Source organism: Monodelphis domestica, chromosome 4, assembly GCF_027887165.1.
Source record: "Monodelphis domestica isolate mMonDom1 chromosome 4, mMonDom1.pri, whole genome shotgun sequence".
NCBI lineage: Eukaryota > Metazoa > Chordata > Mammalia > Didelphimorphia > Didelphidae > Monodelphis > Monodelphis domestica.
The window spans coordinates 427,667,213-427,685,104 of NC_077230.1; the positions used below are offsets into that span (position 1 = coordinate 427,667,213).

Sequence of the window (17,892 nt, forward strand, 5' to 3'; positions counted from 1 at the left end):
CAGATCAGCTCTTCAGAGGAGGTAATGGCTTCTTTTTCAGAAGGGGCAGGGATTATGATTGGAATCCTGGTGACTAATTGAGAACTCTACTATATTTTGTTAGAAAGATAGGCGAGTAGGATTGTGTGGCCTCTGACTCTTATTTCTCCTAGTCTGCCTCCAGAAATGTGGGAGAAAAATGAAGATGATTCCTCTATTTCTTGACCTTCTCTAGGCCCCTGGTCTCCCTCCCTTCCCCAAGCTTGCCTTTCACACAATATTTACTGATATGGATCTCATTGTTCTTTTCAGGGTTATTCATTGTACCTCCTTTTTTCCCAACTTCTTTCTCAAGCAAAAAGTCTTTACTTTTCTGTTTTTAGAAGATGTGGTAGACCTAGATTGATGTAGCCCCAAAATTAAGGAAATAAGATTTAAGAAGACAGAGCCAAAAAGAATGGAGAGGCAGCAAAGGGATCAGGGATAGGGTAGTCTAGAGATAAAGAGAGATGGAGGAGAGTTTTCAGCAAGCTGTATCTCAAGGAAACTGGTCTATGGGTTTTCCTTGACTACACAGGCCAAACAGCAAACAGTTTTAATGGACTTGACTCCCTTCTCATTTCTCTTCCAAAAATGATTTGGGATGCTTTGCAAAACTGATCTGAAGAGGATTCCTGGACTGACTCTGCAACAGTTATGAGACGCATAAACAGGCTCACATCCAACCCAATCCTTTCTTGGGTGAGGAAGGGCTCCAACATTTGCCCCTCTATAATCAGATGGAAATCAGGCTGGCTCAATCATCCCTGGCCTCAGATATTCCTCTCTTGCTATTGGTCTCCTTCTGTCCACTAGGTGGAACTACCAGTACAGGAAGGACTCATTAGTACAAAAAGTTTCAGAGTAGCAGTTGACACATAATGTGATCTAGGGCATCTTAAACTCTCTAGGGCTGTCTCTGGATACAACTGACTTCAGTTCCCTGGAAAGATCAGGAAATGTCCAATTAAACAGGAAATCTTGAAAATCAAAAAGAGAGTTTAATAAAATCAAAAGAAAATAAAAAACAGAATTAAATAATACTAGGATCTGGTTTTTAAAATATAAATACAATTAAATAGATGAAGCATTGTTTAATTTGATTAAAGATAGAAGAAAACATTATAACCAATAGCAAAAATGAAAAGGATGAATGAGTTAGCAATGAAGTTGAAATTAAGGAAATTTTGAGCACTTATTTTGAGCAATCATGTGCCAGCAAAATTGAAATGTAAGTAAAATAGATGAATACTTACAAAAAAGATTAATTGCTCAGATTAACAGAATTATAAATAGAATATTTAAACAACTCAATCTTAGAAAAAGACATTGAAGAAACCACAAATGAGTTCTCTATGTAAAAGTCCCCAGGATCAGATTGATATACCAGTGAATTACCACACTGAAGGAACAATGAATCTCAATGCTATTTAAACAATCTTAAAAACCAAGAAATGAGGGCTATGGGGTGATCAGTAGATAGCAGGGCCTAGATTCAGGAGGACCAGGGTTCACATCTGGCCTCAGATACTTTGGATGTGTGACCACGGGCATGTCATTATCCCCCTTTTTCTAGCCTTTACTTCTCAACTTACTTTGAACCAATACTCAGAATTGATTCCAAGATGGAAGGGAAGAATTTTCAAAAATAGGTAAAGAAAGAATCCCACCAAATTCCTTTTGTGATCCAAATATATTTTTGATACCAAAGCCAGTGAAAGCAAAAACAGAAAAAGAATTGGAATACTTAAATAATCCTGTATTAGAAATAGAAATTGAACAAGGCATCACAAATGTCCCTAAGAAAAAATCCACAGGGCCTGATGGTTCTATAAGTGTGTTATATCAAACATACAACGAACAACTAATCCCAATATTATACAAAATATTTGATGTAATAAACAAACAGGGAGTTGTACCAAATTCCATTTATGACACAATTATGGTACTGATTCCAAAGCCAGGCACATCAAAAACAGAGAAAGAAAACTATAGACTAATCTCCTTCATGGACATAGATGCAAAGGTCTTAAATAGAATACTAGCAAAAAGACTCCAGCAACTGATCCTGAGGGTTATTCATTATGATCAGTTGGGATTCATACCAGATTAATATTAGGAAAATCATCCACATAATTGACCATATCAACAAGCAAACCAACAAAAATCACATGATTATCACAACAGATGCAGAAAAAGCCTTTGACTAAATACAACACTCATTCCAACTGAAAGCACAAGAAAGTATAGGAATAGAAGGGCCTTTCCTAAAAATAATCAACAGTATATATCTAAAACCATTAGCCAACATCATCTGCAATGGAGATAAACTAGATGTATTCCCAATAAGAGTACAAGTGAAATAAGGATGCCCATTATCACCTCTACTATTTAACATTGTACTAGAAACACTAGCAGTAGCAATTAGAGAAGAAAAAGACATTGAAGGCATTAAAATAGGCAATGAGGAGATCAAGCTATCTCTCTTTGCAGATGATATGATGGTCTACTTAAAGTATCATAGAGAATCAATTAAAAGGCTAGTGGGAATAATCAACCATTTTACCCAAGTTACATGATACAAAATAAACCCACATATGTTATCAGCATTTCTATATATTTCCAATACATCTCAACAGCAAGAATAAGAAAGAGAAATTCCATTTAAAATCACCCTACACAATATAAAATATGTAGGAATCTATCTGCCAAAGCAAACACAAGAACTATATGAACACAACTACAAAACAATTTCCACAAAATTAAAACTAGATCTAAATAATTGGAAGAACATTAACTGCTCATGAGTAGGATGAGTTAACATAATAAAAATGACAATCCTACCCAAACTTATTTAGTGCCACACCCATGGAACTACCAAGAAAGTTGCTTATTGAAGTAGAAAAAACATCACAAAGTTCGTTTGGAAGAACCAAAGATCAAGGATATCCAGGGAAATAATGAAAAAAAATGTGTAGGAAGATGTCCTAGAAGTAGCAGATCTCAAACAATACTATAAATCAGGGGTCATCAAAGCAAAATGGTACTGGCTAAGAGACAGAAAGGAGAATCAGTGGAATAGACTTGGGGTAAGGGACCTCAGCAAGACTGTCTATGATAAACCCAAAGATCCCAGCTTTGAGGACCAAAATCCATTTTTTGACAAAAATGGCTGGGAAAATTGGAAGACAATATGGGAGTGATTGGGTGTGGATCAACATCTCAAACCATAAACCAAGAAAATTCAGAATGGGTGAATGACATGAATGTTAAAAGAAGGAAAATATAAGTAAATTAGGTGAACACAAAATAGTATGTATATATCAGATCTTTGGGAAAGCAAAGATTTTAAGACAAAGCAAGAGTTAGAAAGAATCACAAATGGAAAGTAAATAATTTTTATTATATTATACTAAAAAGGTTTTGTGCCAACAAAACCAATGTAACCAAAATTAGAATGGAAGCAACAAATTGGGGGAATAAATCTTCATAACAAAATCCTCTGACAAAGATCTAATTACACAAATTTATAAAGAGCTAAATAAGTTGTACAAAAAAACCATGCCATTCTCCAATTGATCAATGGGCAAGGGACATGAATAGGCAATTTTCATATAAAAAATAAAAACTATTAATAAACACAGGAAAAAAAGTGTTCTAAATCTCTTATAATCAGAGAGATGCAAATCAAAACAACTCTGAGGTATCACCTCACACCTAGCAGATTGGCTAACATGCCAGCAAAGGAAAGTAATGAATGTTGCAGGGGATATGGCAAAATTGGAACATTAATGCCCTGCTGGTGGTGTTGTGAATTGATCCAACTGTTCTGGAGGTCAATTTGGAAATATGCAGAAAGGACACTAAAAAACAGTCAGCCCTTTGATCCAGCCATAACACTGCTGGGTTTATACCCCAAAGAGATAATATGGAAAAAAAAAATTTGTACAAGAATATTCATAGCTGCACTCTTTGTGGTGGCAAAAAATTTGAAAATGAGGGGATGCCCTTCAATTGGGGAATGGCTGAAAAAATTGTGGTATATGTTGATGATGGAATACTATTTTGATCAAAGGAATAATACACTGGAGGAATTCAATGGGAACTAGAATGACCTCCAGGAATTGATGCAGAGTGAAAGGAGCAGAAGCAGGAGAACATTTTACACAGAGACTGATACACTGTGGTACAATCAAATGTAATAGACTTCTCCATTAGTTCCAAATGCAGTGATCCTGATCAACTCGGAGGGATCTATGAGGAAGAAAACTATCAATATTCGAAGGAAAAACTGTGGGAGCAGAAACACAGAAGAAAAAGAATTGTTTCATTACATTGATGGAAGGGGATATGATTGGGCATGTAGACTCTAAATGATCACCCTAGTGCAAACATCAACAATATGGGAATAGGTTCTGATTAAGAACACATATAAAACACAGTGAAATTGCATTTCAGCTACAGGAAGGGGTGGAGGAAGTAGAAAGAGGGAAAGGATATGATTCTTGTAACCAAGAAATAATGTTCTAAATTGACTATATAAAATTTAAAATATAACTCCATGAAATATTTCAGTAGCTATAAGACTTAAATCCTAAATATTTACATTCGCCACACTCAAGTTATGTTTTACTCCAGAACTGGCTACAAATCATGTTTGTAAATATTATGTAGAAAAATATAAAAACATGTTTGAATGGAAATAATTTCCATATGGTGCTATTTCTTTAAGTTAAATAAAGCAACTTTTTTTAAAAGATAAAAAAAAAAATAGACAAGAGGAGAGTTAATACTATCTTTCACAAGAGACTGATGACTTAGCTATCCTGATCAATACATTGATCTAAGACATTTTCAAAGGATTTATGATGAAGAAATATACTCTCTACCTCCAGAGAAAGATCTGATGGTGTCTAAATGTTGTATAAACAATACTTCTTTCAATTTCTTTTTTCTTGGCTTTTGTGTTGTTGTTACAAAGTGGATAATATGTACATATGTTTTACATAATTTCATATGTACAAAGGACATCACATTTTTTGTCTTCACAATGGGTCAGGACCAGGTAGGAGGGTGGGAATGCAAAATTTTAAAAAACTGTTATAAGTAAAAATATAAAGAATTTGGAGTTTGGAAGGAAGTTTGAGATTTCCATTCCATTGAGGTCCTGGGATAAATTGGCAAATAGAATCATCTACCTACAATCTTGCAAAAGGTTTAAGATACAGGGTCCTAATTTTTTGTAGTTGCCTTTATTGAATAGTTGGAGGCATTTCCCAGAAGAACAAAAAAGGCAGAAAGTAATAAAAGCCCTTCTTAATGAGGTAATTCCTAAGATTGGATATCCCAGATCACATAATCAAAATGATAATGGTCCTGGCATCACATCACAGATTATTCTCATGATTGCTAATGCTTTGTGCTTAACCAACAACCTTCATTACACCTGGCATCCTCAGTACACAATCAACCCTGTTTGCTTCAGTTTTCTCATCAGTAAAATAAGCTGAAGAAGGGAATAACAAAACACTTCATAACTTTTGGTAAGAAACACCAAATAGGGTCATGAAGACACAGACATGTCCGAAATAACTGAACAACAATTTTTCCTTTTCTGAAAGGGAAATTTTGTGATTCTGAACAATACTGGCTGTCTCAGTCATTTTCTTCCTTTGGTTCCTCTAGTTTGGGACATACTCCTGGAAGGGGGGCAGGGACTGAGTCATTTTCCTGTATCTCAAGTCCATAGCCTAGGGACTTTTTGCTGAGAAAGTGGGTGAAAAATATTGTGGGATAGAGGTGAATGGCCAGTTGTGGCCCAGGTCAGTTAGATGAATGAATGAATGAATGAATGAATGCATGCATGCATGCATGCATGCATGTACCAGTGGACTGATAAGAATAGGATTAGTAATGTGGGAGATGGGGAAGGAGGGAGGAGGGCTTGGCATTCATCCAGTACTACATATCAGCCTTATCATTCAAATGAAGATAATGCTTGTGCTTTGGAACTGTATTTTAATTTAAAATCCAAGATTTTGATTTTTGTTCTAGAAAAGATCTTCAATAAGAAGCTTGCTAACTCCTAAATCCAGGGAATGAACTGTTGCAGAAAGATGCAAAAACATACATTACATCAAGAAGATCAAGAATGAATTTTGGATATGGTTGATTGAACTAAAATTTAATTGAACATTTATTGTAAATGTACACATTTATGACAAAAGGGACTGCCCCTAATTTGGCTTTCTGTCATTGTGCCTAGCAAAACATTGGTTTTGCTTTCTTTCTTTCTATTTCCTCCCTTACTACTCTAATTTCCTCTCAGAAAATTGAATATTGTATATATCTATAGTTAGAAGTGCATTTAGGACTACAAGATGATTATGTTAAATGATCAATGGGGAGACTAGTCACCCAGTGATCATCAGGGGGGATTGTGAATCTTAAAAATTCTCAGACCCTACTTCAGAACACTTGGTTAAGACCATTCCCCATTTTAAACAATGAAGGGACTTAGATCAGGAAGTGGGAACTCTACTTCACCCATACTTAAGCATGCCTTAGGGGAAGATAAAGTTGTAAACTCCTTGCTGAACAATGAAAAGTACTTAACCCATACTTATAGTAAGGCAAAAACCCTTAAGCTGTGCCTATTTTTAGATCTAATTCAAAAAGGTGCTAAATACCTATAAAGGTCAGACAACTTGTAAACTTGCAAGGAGCAAAGAGGTGAGAACTTACTCAGGTGTGAATTACTCAAAGTTTAGTCTACTCAGGTGTGAATTAAGAATGGTCTGTCCTTTTTAAATCGTCTACAGTGATTAGTAGTTGTAAGAACATAGGGGAGGTGACATAGAAGAAAATTCGCTTTTAAAAGGAGCTCAGAAAGGGCTCTGGGGAAATTCAGCTGGAAGGAATCAGCTGGAGAGATTGAACTGGGAAAGGCTGAATGGTGGCTGAACTTGATTGAGCTAGCTGAAGCTGAACTGTTGTCTCTCTGAACACTAAAATCTTGCTTTGGACAGATCTTGTGGTGAGTTGATAAAAGACTGACTGATCTCTCTTAAGGTTAGCCTAAGCTGGCCTAGCCTTTTTCTCATTATTTCCTTTCTCTCTCTCTCTCTCTCTCTCTCTCCCTTTCTTTAATTCCTCATTTGTATTAATTAAAATCTCTATAAAACCCAGCTGACTTGGGTATATTTCATATATGGGAATTTTTCCCTGGCGACCACTTTATATTTGATTTAAATCAAGACACTGTACTGAAACCATATTTTCTGCGGTCACAATTTAAGCCAACCACTCTTTTAACTGCCACAGTTTATACCAGACCACTCTTTTAACTGTTACAGAACACAATGAGATGCTATATTACTTAGTAGACTTTAAAATGCTGGGCATTTGGAAACTCTTGTAATTAGTATCATTTCATTTCTCTGTGCATAGAAGATTACTCAGTTTAGGTCAATTCCCTGGGGGTAAGGGATAAAGCTGATCTCAATAGGTGAGCCATTGAAGTGGGAATGACCAGGAGAACCAGAGGGGAAGCAGTTAGAAACCAACAGGGGAAGAGCCAAGATGGCAGCATAGCAGGAGCTTCTCTGAATCTCCTTCTAACCAATCATTACAAAGCATCGCAAGGGGGCAGCTGGGTAGCTCAGTGAATTGAGAGCCATGCCTAGAGACGGGAGGTCCTAGGTTCAAATCTGGCCTCAGACACTTCCCAGCTGTGTGACCCTGGGCAAGTCACTTGACCCCCATTGCCTAGCCCTTACCACTCTTCTGCCTTGGAGCCAATACACAGTATTGACTCCAAGACGGAAGGTAAGGGTTAAAAAAAACAAAAAACAAAGCATCTCAAAAGGACAAAAATCAGAACCAGAGAAATAAAGGCACTCTCCCACTGGTCACAGTGTGAAAGGTATGCAGTGAGTGAGGATTCCTATGCCATAAAGAAAAGAAACTGCTCAAATCAAAGCACTAGTTGACCACACTTTCCCCCACATCAAATACTGAACCACAGTTAATGCCAGGGCCAGGAGAATTTCCAAAGTCTCAGGGGAAGACTGAGAGCACCACAGAATACCCCTGAGGGCTGTGGCTGGCCTTGGCAGTGAGACTCAAAGCTAAATAACACAGTCCTTGCAGCAGGGGAAGCAAAGGGGCAGCCAAAAGGCTAGCCAAAGCAGAGTTGAGGATGATGAACTTAGTGCAAAACCCATGTTGCAGTTGAAAATACAAGAAGCAACAGCTGAGGAAGATAGCCTTAGGAAAAAATGCTTTGAAGCAGGAACTACACATAAAAAAAAACAACAGAGATCTACCTGCCCTCATTCAATCCTCAGAAAGGGAACGAAAGATACTCACAAGGCAAAGCCCTTGAGGCAGAAGCTAAGAAACCAATGACCACCAACATGCAAGAATACCAATCCTAAAGGGGCAAAAGGAGTTAACAAAAAAAACCATCTTGACCCTGGAAAATTTTTATGGAGAAAAAGAGCAAATGTAGAATATCTGTCTTGTAAAGTGGGTAGAGGAAGTGCACATCATCCTCTTCCTCATTTCTTGCTCTGGGGCCCAGGGGTCTCACATTAAAAAAAATCCCTTAAATTCTGTTTTAGAATATATATTAAATATTGTTTCTAAAGCAGAATAGCATAAGGGCTTGCGATTTGGGGGTAAGTGGAATGCCCAGGGTAACAGAGATACAAAGTGAATAAGGACAGATTTGAAGCTAGGTCCTTATGACTCCAGGCCTGTCCCCTCTATTCACTGAGCCCTTTCATCTTGTTGTGAGAAAAAGAGAAACCATTAAAAGGAGAAAGCTGTGGGAGAGACCTGAGAACTAGAGAATTACCACCATTCTCGGAAGGAAATGCTTCCTCAGTGTTCCAATTCCTGCATGATCCAGCAACTTTAGCACTAGATGACTGGCATGGAGAGGTGCCTTATTAGTCTATTTCAGACTTCTCCTAATTCATAAACTCTTCATGTGTTTCTGATTTCTCTTTATTGAGATTCCTTAGTAGCAGGAAAACTCACCAAAGGAAGACACCCACATCTCACATACAGTGCCAAAAACAAGGTGGTGAAGTATGGGTGAGAATATGACTCCTGGGAAACAAGTCCTCTTCTGCAAGTCTGACTTGGCCAGATTGGGCTGAATGGCTCTTGCCACTCTGTGGCTCAGAATAGGGCAAGGCTTTCTCTCTAGGACTGGGAGGGAAGAATCCCAGGTGCCTTTCATAAGTTAGGTAAAGGAGGAACCTGGCCCTTGGAAGTCCATGCCTCCAAATTTGGAAAAGATACAGAAATGGAGACTGGAGAAGTCTTTCAGAACAAAGGAGCCACTAGGAGAACACACTGGTGGCTAACTCTGTTGGTTCTTAAATTTATTTGCAGGGATTGGATACTAATGATTTGTACTTTGTAAGGACATGGTAGTTGTCCCTGAATAAGTATCAGATATGATTTGACTAAGGTCTCAATCAGAGCAATTGAGTTACTTGAGAAAGAAGGGATACTTAGAGAAGAGTTGTCTTTGGAGCTTCTTAAAATATAAGATTACTTCCCAGGCACCAGGGTTTCTTTCCCCCTCATCAAGCCTCATCACTGACATGCAACTACCTCAAAGTTAGTCCTTCAGCCATATACACTATTATTCTCCTACTCAGCTAGCCTATGGAGTGTTGGATCTTTCTCAGGAGTCTTTTTCCTACACTAGGTTATGTAATATTTTAATTTGAGAAATTGTTTGGAGCTGTAGTAGTAGTAGTAGTAGTAGTAGTAGTAGTAGTAGTAGTAGTAGTAGTAGTAGTAGTAGTAGTTGTTGTTGTTGTTGTTGTAGTTGTAGTAGTAGTAGTAGTAGTATTGGTAAAGAGAGGGGAAAATGGAAGAAAGGTCAAGAGATATTAGTGTTAAAAGGAATTTCCCTCCAGATTATGTGTTTTTGTTTGATATCATCAATCACTGACCTGTAGGTCATTTATCATTGAGATTGACTTGTATTGAGAAACCCTCAGAGAAAGGAAGTTGAAACCAAGGAGAAGGGAAACTGATCCGACAGAAACTGCCCCCTTGTTAATCCAAGGAATTGCTCCTGCTCTTTTCTCTCTCTCTCTCTCTCTCTCTCTCTCTCTCTCTCTCTCTCTCTCTCTCTCTCTCACTCTTTCCAGTTTGACATGTACTATCATTTTGTTCAGTCTCTTTACATTTAACTCTTCCTAAACTATTCTTAAGTAAGTTATTATAGTTTATTTAGATTGGCTAAAATACACCAAGATGTTGACCAGAACCAGTAATCAAGACTGATCAAAGCTACAACCGCACTGCAGAAAACATTGGATTGGTGAGAAATGGTTAAGTATTGGGGGAGGGAAGCAAGCTGAACTTTTGCTTTTTTCCCCAAATAGAGCCAGGTTTGGGGATTAAGCTCTAATTAATGATTAAATTACAGCTAGGAAATATTGTGGATGGAGTCTGGAGTCAAAAAACTCATCTTTCTGAGTTCAAATCTGGTCTCAGACACTCAATAGATGTGTGACCCTGGGAAAGTCACTTCACCATCTTTGCCTCAGTTTTCTCATCTGTAAAATGAGCTAGACAAGGAGTGCAAACCCCTCCAGGATCTCTGCTAAGAAATGGAGTCAGGAAGAGTTGTACATGACTCTATAATTACTTGTTAACAATTTCTCCTCACACATAAGGGTTTTGCTTTCCATCATCATTTGCCTCTATGATTCTAGTTCAGCCCTCTGTGGCCACACAGAACACTTCTAAATCCTCTTCCACGTAAGAGTCCAGAATATTGCTATCAGGCCTCTCCCCAAAGCTTTCTATTCCTTTTTCTAATATGTAGTTCCTCAATTGATCTTCAGAGACTCCCAAACCCTCCCTCAGCAATCTGGCTGAACACTCCCCAGTTCACTGTTGCCCCTTGTAAAATGTGTCATCTAGAACCAAATACAATAGTAAAAGTGCCATCTGATAGTACAGAAGGGCAGATATCTCCTTATTCTTGGAAATGGACATGCTTCTCTTAAGACGGCATTAGTGGTTGGGGTAGTTGTGTATCTCAGTGGATTGAGAGCCAGGCCTAGAGATCAGAGGATCTGGGATCAAATCTGACCTCAAATAATTCCTAGCTATATGACCCTGGGCCACTCACTTAACTTCCATTGCATAGTATTGATCCTACGTCTGATAGGTAAGGGTTAAAATAAAGTTTGCATTATGTTTTTTCAACTACTCTATTACCTTTCCTACAGATAATAACTTTGTGGTTCTCTCAATCATCCCCAAGATCTCTTTATGAAATCTAACTTGGCATTAATGATCTGTATCCAATTTCCCCTTTTTTAAAATCAACCATGCCCCATTAATTTAACTTTTTTCTATGACATGTATACTAGTAACTGCCCCATCGAGGTCGATTTTTTTTTTTGTGATTTTGACATTTTGTATTCCAGGATAGGACCTGATATCAATTCCCAATAATATTCATATTATCACATTCCATCTACTGTACCAGCTTCCTGAACTACTTCTACATCCTATATGTTTTTACCATCCCTATCATGCCAATTTTTTCTTTCTCTATATTTTCCTTCCAGGTCCAAAATTATGCTTTCTGCTTGTCTACAGAATTACTAGAACATTAATGGTCACCATTTACTAAGGTCTTTAAAGATATTATTTCATTTGAGCCAAGTCACTCATAGGAACATTGAACGGAATGAGTTCAAGAACAGAAACTTCAGAAGATTTGTCTGAACTGATGCAGAATGAAGTGAGTAGAACAAGAAGGTAATTTATACAATAACGATAGTGTTGTGAAGTCAAAGAACTTTGAAAAACTTGGGACCTCTGATCAATGCAGTGGCTGACAAGGACTGCAGAAGACCCATGATAATAAGTTACTCACTTCCTACAAAAAGCTACAGACTTGCTATGAAATCAGCTGCCTCAATTCAGAAATAGGATGGACTCAGGCTGTAAGTTGCAACAGATATTTATTGAGATTGAGAATTACTTTACCTTGATATGTCCACATGAGTATTTTAATCTTGAAAGAATTACTAATATATTAATATTGCAACCTATGTGCTCAGGTATCATATTCACAGATATATTAGTTCTTGATCATTGTATTTAATAGGTACCCTATTAATTTTGACTACTCTTCAAATCTACATCCCAAAGGTCAGAAGAATTCCTGGGTAGGCTGCCACATTGTCCTAGTTCCCACCTTGCCAGACCAGATTCCATACAAGGTCATATGCTGAGTTAATCTACTCCTCTTTGATCTTGTAGTTGTCAGGTGAGCCGATATTAAGTCTTATGCCATGTCACATGAACATTAGCTACCTCCCATTCCCCATTGCTTGATCCTCCAGTAAAAGATTGAGGAAATATGTAGTTCACTCTCTCTCTCTCTCTCTCTCTCTCTCTCTCTCTCTCTCTCTCTCTCTCTCTCTCTCTCTCCCATCATCAGAGGAGCACACAGGCTGGATCCCAAGCTCTTTAATTCCTGGCTCTGAGTCTTTCTTCCTTTATTATATTCCCTCTTTCTCTATATCCCCTTTACCCATTTTTCCTCAGTTTCTAACTCTCCTTTTCAGGTGTCCAACTAAGAATATATTAATTTGTGGCTATAGGCAGACACAACCCATACATGTCCCAAACATATTCTTTTTCATTAGTGGTAGAAGGTAGAAGGGGAACAGAAAATAGATTGTGATTAATTGGAAAAAGTAAATTAAGAAAAAGTTCCTTTCAAACACAGGTGTCAAATACATAGACTGCAACATTGCCAGGTGCTGCCTGAACCAGGTCAAAAGGTAATTGGGAAGTAGTTGTAGCAGTCCACCCCTAGCTATGGGCAAGGGGAACAGTCGGTATGTACAGATTGCCTTAGAAGAGAGCATGCTCAGTCTTGAGCATGCTAAGTATTGCACATGGCTGGGAAAGCCTCTGACCCTTGACCCCAGCTTCCCCCAGGTTAAGCGGGAACACAGGTTTCTTTGTGCTCACCTGGTTAAGAGAAACCACACCTATACCTTGTCATTAACCAATGATCATCATCCCTGTGTACTGTGTATATTTGCATATCAAAGATTATATATAGCCCAGCAAGCTCCACCTCTCTCTCTCTCTTTCAGGCTAGCTGATGGCTGTCCTGGCAGGACTTGGCCTCTGGCCAAGCTCCATCTTTAAATCATCTCTATCTCTCTTTCATCTCTCTGACCTGTGTGGGATTAAATGTGGATCTCTGGACTGGTAAAAGCCTTTGGAAGGGTCCTTTGATCAGAGCTTAGCTGTGGCTCATGGAAAATTAATAAAGACTCATTCCTGCCACCTCATATCTCTAATTTGACTCCATCATCCCCCTTGTGGTATCTAAAACTTCTATCCTATCTCTATCTTCCTACCTTAAAGCTTCTCTCCCCTCTGAGGAAGCTTTAATAGTTAACCAAAAAAAAAAAAAGATACACAGATAATTATATGCTAAATTAAAATGTGTGCTTTAAGCATCCTTATGTACAGATTTAGCCCAATAAAAAGTCATCCCTCCTGTAAAGTATATGCTGTTGGTATCTGACTTTCCAGAGGTCACTTCCACACATCAAAATTCTATTTCTCCCCCTGCTCTCCATTCAGAATATACCCAGAGTCAGGGACAGGAAGCTGGGATACCCCTAAGAATTATAACAATAAAGCTGCATGAAATAAAAGGAAACTAAGGCCAGAGATGATCTCTCTATGGTCCTGCTGCCATTAGTGTGATTATGGGAATGGAGGGTCTGTCATCTGTACATAGGAAAGTCAGACCAGTGAATTAATTGGGCAGCAGGAATTCTACAGTGGAAACAGTTACTGGAGGCTAAAGTCAATAGATCAGAATCAGGTTAAATAACTGACATGCTTCCATGTGGCATTTTATGCTACAAAAAGGAAAAATATAGAAGCAATGGTGAATCCCTATGTGTGAAAGCAGACAAAGTTTACATTCTCCTTTCCATCTCCAGAATTTCCCTGCCAAAGAGGACCAAGACCAGCCCCATTGCATGACCAGAGCTTATACTCCAACCAAGACTAGAAATATTCTGTGGTTTCACAGCACCAAGGGAAAGGGACTGAAGGAAAGAGTATGGGGCAGTCATTGAAACTGCAGTCCTAGAAGGTGGGACACAAAGAAGGTTGTATGTCACTGGGACAGAAGAGAATAATACAATATCAATAACAAAGATGATGACGACAACTAACGTTTTTATTTTGTGTCTACCATGTAAAAAGGACTTTCTCCACCTAAAATCCTATTATACACAGAACAAATATTATTCATTTTTCCAGATGAAGAAATTGAGGCTATGAAAGGAGGAGTCATTTACTGCACAGATAGTAGACAGAAAAGAAAGGATTCAATCTACGTTTCATGATTCTGAGCTCAGGGCTCTTTCTACCACAATGCACTGTGTCATGGGACCAGGCAGAATATCTTATGTCTATTTCTCTCATACCAGGGAAAGAGAAAGCCCACCACAAAGTTGGTGGCCCAATCCAGATACTCACCATAGATTATAATATTCTTGGTTGCGGTGTGCGTAAAGCCAGTGAATGAGTTAGATGCAATACAGGTATAGGTTCCAGCATGATTCAGGGATGAAATAACAGAAAATATGGCTGAGTTGCTGACAGATTGTCCATTCTGTAACCAAGTGAATTGTGCTGGTGGGTTAGAATCAGCTACACAGCTCAAGGTAATATTTACCCCAGTAGGGTACACACCAGCTGAACTGACAATCGTGGCGATATCTGGGCCATCTGGAGGAAAGAGAAGGATTCCATATTGAGATTAAGGTAGAAAGAAGGGCATTTCCTAGTCTGTAACCCATCACCAGGGACCACTGTGTCTCCCTGATCGTCCCTTGAGCTGGGAAATTCACAGTTGGTACTCTAAGAGTTTGGATCTGAACTTGGAAGATCTTAGGGCTTTCTCCAGTTCAGCACCCTGGCTGGCCACCCTCAACCAAAAAAGCATGACAAGGCCAATCTGGGCTCCCTAAAGATGAAGGGGTTTGGGAACCTCAGAGCCTACCTCTTTAGCTCTCTGAGAAGGGACTGAATTAGCCTGGCCTCTGGGAACACACCACCAGACTATAAGCAGGCACCATATAGGAAGAAGAAATATACTCACAGGTAACATTCAGTGGGAATGGATCACTCCTATTCCGAAACAATGGGTTCTCGATTTCACACACATAGGGCCCTTTGTTTTCCCTTCTTGTGAGCCTGCGGAGAGTGAGTATCCTCTTATCCGGGGACAGCTGTATCCTGCTACCAACTGGGGCAAGTCCATTTATGAACCACCGGTAAGCATGAATTTGACCCGTAGCATTGCATGTCATTGAGAAGTCCTTGGTCTCCACTGCAGTATTGTTGGAGGTGATGATGGTAGGTTTGGACAGTGGCACTGTGCAGGGAATAGACAGAAAATGACTGTATTCGTACTTTTTCTTATCTTATAACCAAATAAGTGGTTTGGAAGTGGCCTGTCTAAGACCTTGGCAAGGCTGAGGGCCAGAGACCAAGAACCTGTGATTTCAAAGGCAAAGACAAAGACACCCCTTTCTCTGGTGCAGATCTCAACTCCTCCAGGCCTTAGGAAAGTTCAGCTTCAGTTCCTGTGGCTGACAAAGACATTCACATGGAGCCCAAGCCCTGGGTTCTCAGTCTTGCTGGGCTGAGGCAAGCTGGATGTAAACCTTAAAATTTCCAGACCCTACTTTATAAGATTGGATTAAGACCATTCCCCATTTGGGCAGTGAACTCTACTTAAAGCAGGAATGTGAGAATTCTACTATACCTACTTGGGTCTGCCCTAGGGGAAGATAAAGTTGTAAACTCTTTTCTGAACAATGAACAGTACTTAAACCCATACTTTTCTTAAGCTAAGTACCTATAAAGGTCAAGCAACTTGTGAATTTACAAGGAACAAAGAACTGGAAAACTTACTCAGAGCTTTCCTGGTGTTAATTACTCAAAAATCCACACCTTCTTAGGTGTGGACTAAGAATGGGTGGTCCTTTAGAAACATCTACAGTGATTGGTAGATGTAAGGACTTAGGGGAGGTGACAGAGGAGATTTTGTCCTTAAAAATAAGAGCTCAGAGAAGAACAAGAGGTGGGGGATCTGGTTTCTGATTCTCATTCTGAAGGAGAGCTCCTTGAGGAGCTCCTCTGAGGGGCTCTGTCCCTCTGGGGTAGGAGCTCTGGAGGCTCTTGAGAGAGGCCCTTTGAAACAATCTCTGTCTGGAAGACTCTTTGAGAAAGCAGCTGAGATGCTGCTGGCCTGGTGTCATTAGAAATACTTACTTAGACAGATCTTATGGTGAGTTATAAAAAACTGACTGATTTCTCTTTTAAGACTCAGGTCTAGGCCATATTGGCTTTGAGACCCTTCATACTTATTCCTTTTTTACTCTCTCTCTCTTTCTTTGATTACAAATTGTATTGTTAATGAAAATCTTTATAAAACCCAATTGACTTGGGTATTTGAATAATTGGGAATATTTCCCTGGCAACCACCTTATATTTGATTTTAAAACCCAAGACACTGTAGTGAAACATATTTCTCCGGTCAAATTTACTCACCCTCTCTTATGTCTATCACAATTTATATCTTCCACTATTTTAATCACTACAGTTTAAAACCTCAAATCTCACATGGACTGGGGATGACAGACTACTTCATCCAACACCTGTACTTGGATTTGAGGCCTTTCTAGTTTGGCAGAACTACCAAGAGTTTATGATTCCTTAGCCTGGACTTCCAGAAGCCAGGATTCCTTACCTTGACATCTTCTTAAGAATATTGGGAGAACACTGTGGTATCATCGAACGTAATGGACTTCTCCATTAGTGGTGGTGTAATGTCCCTGCACAATCTGCAGGGATCAAGGAGAAAAAAACACTATCCAAAAGCAGAGGACAAACTGAGGGAGTAGAAACACCGAGGAAAAGCAACTGCCTGACTACAATGGCTGAGGGGACATGACAGAGGAAAGACTCGGAGCGAACACTCTGATGCAAATACTAACAACATGGCAATGGGTTCAAGTCAAGAACACATATGATACCAGTGGAATCACACGTCGGCCACGGGGGGTGGGAGGGAGGAAAAGAAAATGATCTTTGTCTTTAATGAAAAATGCATGGAAATGATCAAATAAAATACTATTAAAAAAATTAAAAAAAAATTAAAAAAAAGAATATTGGGAGAAACTGGAGAAGATAGACTAGGGACAGGCCATGGGGAAATTGTGCTCAGAAAGGGAAACTTACTTTAACTCTTAAGAGGAAAGAAGAGGAAAGGAAGAGAGAGGGAATAGATCAGTTCTTATCAGGATACGAAAGGATGAGTCTCTGGCTGGGAGTCAGGTGAGACCTGGTTCAAGGCTGGAGATTTCAAACCCACAATAACATCTCTCCTGCCTAGGACTGTGTTTTGCCACCCCAGGAGGCAGTTCATACCCATTTAATGGATTCTGGAATTCCCTGCTTTGGGCTCTTCTCTTTCCTATGGTGTTTCCTACCCTACAAGATGAGAATGAGAATGTTGAAGGTGATCTTCAAGCTCAGATGAGGTTTTATGCTGGGAATCTAAGCTAATGGGGACTAATCTTCCCTGAGCCTTCATGACCCAAGGGGAGCCCTTTCCTTATCTCTAGTTAGCAGGTAGGCCTTGCCACTGAGAGAGGTGTGTGTACCAGAGTAAAGCCTGGGGCACATCCAGGAGCATTGACAGGCTTCTGTCCTGTGTCATCCATGGCCAGCTGTCTTAAAATTAATTTCCAAATTGACATTCATAAG

The 17,892-nt window shown here is 39.1% G+C and overlaps 1 protein-coding gene across 1 annotated transcript in view; it reads right to left on the bottom strand.

Annotated features, from left to right (window-relative positions):
• The window catches only part of LOC130458746 (carcinoembryonic antigen-related cell adhesion molecule 5-like), a 74,738-nt gene extending 57,460 nt beyond the window's left edge, over positions 1 to 17,278 (bottom strand). The window contains exons 1-2 of the mRNA XM_056825365.1: positions 15,218 to 17,278; positions 14,593 to 14,844 (exon numbers count right to left, since the gene is read on the bottom strand). The gene's annotated coding sequence lies outside the window, so the exon portion shown is untranslated. The remainder of the gene's footprint in view (positions 1 to 14,592; positions 14,845 to 15,217) is intronic.
• Between the last annotated feature and the right edge of the window lie 614 nt (positions 17,279 to 17,892).